Consider the following 2,881-nt stretch of genomic DNA (forward strand, 5'->3'; position numbering starts at 1 on the left):
AAGGACTCCACAGCTTGTTTTCTCCTTTTTCTTTTTATACACACTTTACATTACTGTAGTTGTTACGTCTAAACCACATTTGCCACTGGATTTCTTGAAACAGCTTTTAGTCATAATGTCATCTCTACACATGTCTAAATGATTGTTTTGTTGTTCCTGTTGTGCCAGCTGGAGATTTGTACTACACATACAAGGACAATGAGAGGATGGTTGTGTGCACCAAGGACCAAATTATCAATGTCCTGAAGGAGTGCCATGATAACCTGGGTTCCGGAGGTCATGCAGGGAGAAGGCGCACCACCGAGAAGGTTTTGGCAACGTACCACTGGTCCACTATGCGGGAGGACGTGAAGAAATGGGTGGGAGTTTTTGACTGACTGACTGATTATTGATCTACAGAAATGTGTTGTATGTGTACATTGAAACAGAGTGAGACAGTTTGAGCTCCATCAGAGCAGAGAAAACATATTTCAGAACTTTAACAGTTTAATTCTGTCTCCTCTGAAAGTTTTCTCTGTTCTATCATTTTTATACCTAAAGTTTTTTGTTTTGCTGATTGAAAATGTATGATATTTGCTAAGGTTGATGAGTGTCCCCGCTGCCAGCAACCACGAGGTCATTAAAACGGTTGCACACCCGTACTGCATCCCATTCATGTTCCCGAGGCATGGACTGTCCTTGGTGTGGATCTCATTGGCCCACTTCCCTCCACTGCTAAGGGCAAAAGGTACTATCATGATGGGCTGAAGCATGTGTAACCTCCTTTAAAGGTTCTAAACGTGAAGAATCTGGTTTCAAAAGAAAGGAAATCATTTACAGTGATTCTGTATGTATTTACAACATTCTGCATTTTATATTGCAGATACATTCTAACAGCGACTGATCTGTTCACAAAGTGGGTGGTAGCAAAAACGCTCTACCACAAAACAGCTGTTGAGGTCTCAAAAAAGATTGTAAATATTCTTCTCGATTTCGGTCTTGTCGAGAAGATCATTACTGACCAAGGACGGGAATTTGTCAATGAGGTACAATAATCTATCTAATACAGTGTATGTGTTATGTGTAACAATGTAATACGATTTTTCAGGTAATTTGGTAATTGGTGTACACTAAACCATCTGCAGGTCAACCGTGGTGTTTTTGATGCACTGGGTGTAAAACACTGCATCACTTCAGCGTACCATCCCCAGTGCAATGGCCAAGATGAGCGTACAAACCAAAACATAAAAAAAGCACTTGCAAAGTACTGTGGAGAGGACCAGAATGACTGGGATTTACATCTGAGGGGCATTGTGGCGAGCATTAACACCTCAAAGCAGGTACAATGTTGTAACAAATGCAGATGGAAACAATACTCAACAGAGATACTAAAAGGAATTTTTATGCTTTCAGAGGTCAACCAAGTGCACGCCCTATTTTGCCCAGTTTGGGAGGCACCCTCGCGTCCCGGGTGTTATAAATGCTACAGTCAATGACAGGGATGATACCTCTGTTTTGGTGCCTGCTGATGAGGCAGAACAGCAGCTTGAGGCAAAGGCTGCAACCATTGCAGATTTGCACTCGAAGGTGAGAATAAAATGGCAATATTTAAAACATAATAACTCCTAAAAAATGCAAGCGTATGTTAAGGACTGTAAATGATAACTGTTACATATCTTTCTCAGATTTACCAGAACATCCAAATAGCACAACAGAGACAGAAAATCTCTTTTGAAAAACGCAAGGGAAAGAATGTGAAATCTTTCCTGATTAACGTTGGAGATGAGGTCCTAAGAGCGAATAAGAGGAAGGAGGGCCGAAAGGTGGAAAACTGGAGTGGAGGCGTCTATCGTTTTCTAACCCAGTTTAGATTTAACCACGCCTACTTCCGCATTACGCAAGGATCGACGTTACCGATCGCGATAGCGTCATAGACGCGGCACACCCGCGAAATCTGAATCTGACAAGCGAAATACCATAATATTAATTCCTGATGGATATAAGAGGGATACATTAGCAAACATCTGTATATATAGCCTATATATAATGTTTTGTTTTTTGTTTGTCATGTAACATATTAACGTTTTGACCTTCTGTTTAGGATGTAAAGGTATCTATTTAATATTTTATTTAAAGATAGACATTTATAATATGTTATAAATGTCTATTTTGTTATATAATACAACATATAACATTGGACATAACAGGCATGATTATTACACAGTCAACCCTTATTCAGAGTGCCTAATAAATGTATATATTTTTTTACAGTGCAGATTTTGTTTTTTTTGGGACCATCGCACATGTGTGTATTAACAAGTATGCTGTATAATCTGCAACAACTGTCAGGTGGTGTTATTGATTATCTTTGCAAAAGAGCCCCCACCGATATTGATTTTGAAAAATATCTTTTAATTGAAATATGGGAGCAAAAACAAAAGGGTAGAATTGATCATACCATATTATGTTATTATTATTGCAACTGTTTTATATTGTGTTGTTTATATATATATATGTATGTGTGTGTGTGTGTGTACACATGAATTAATATAAAGTGTATATATGTGAGTGTGTGTATAAATGAATTAATACATCTGTGTGTATACATGAATAAATATGTGTGCGTACATATAAGTGTGTGTTTATATATATATGTTTATAAATGAATAAATGTGTGTATATATCTATGGTATATATATATATAAAATAGTATCATTAAATGATGCTGTCAGATAAATGAAGTACACAGTAATAGTCAAGCTTATATTCAATATTCTGCACTTACACCAGCTGATAAGATATTTAAAACGTCTTTTGTTTGTCCTGAAAACGACATTTGAGGATGCACACAGGCTATTTATAGATGATAAAACACCAGTAATACAATCTCAGGACTCTTCGA

At 37.3% G+C, this 2,881-nt stretch overlaps 1 long non-coding RNA gene across 1 annotated transcript; it reads left to right on the forward strand.

Moving 5' to 3' along the window:
* The first annotated feature begins 1,501 nt into the window (after positions 1–1,501).
* On the forward strand, positions 1,502–1,797 carry LOC117546309. The gene is made up of 2 exons (XR_004568989.1): positions 1,502–1,566; positions 1,665–1,797. It is a non-coding gene; the product is annotated as an uncharacterized LOC117546309 (long non-coding RNA).
* The last annotated feature ends 1,084 nt before the right edge of the window (positions 1,798–2,881 follow it).

This window comes from Gymnodraco acuticeps, unplaced genomic scaffold (genome assembly GCF_902827175.1).
Source record: "Gymnodraco acuticeps unplaced genomic scaffold, fGymAcu1.1, whole genome shotgun sequence".
Taxonomy (NCBI): Eukaryota; Metazoa; Chordata; class Actinopteri; order Perciformes; family Bathydraconidae; genus Gymnodraco; species Gymnodraco acuticeps.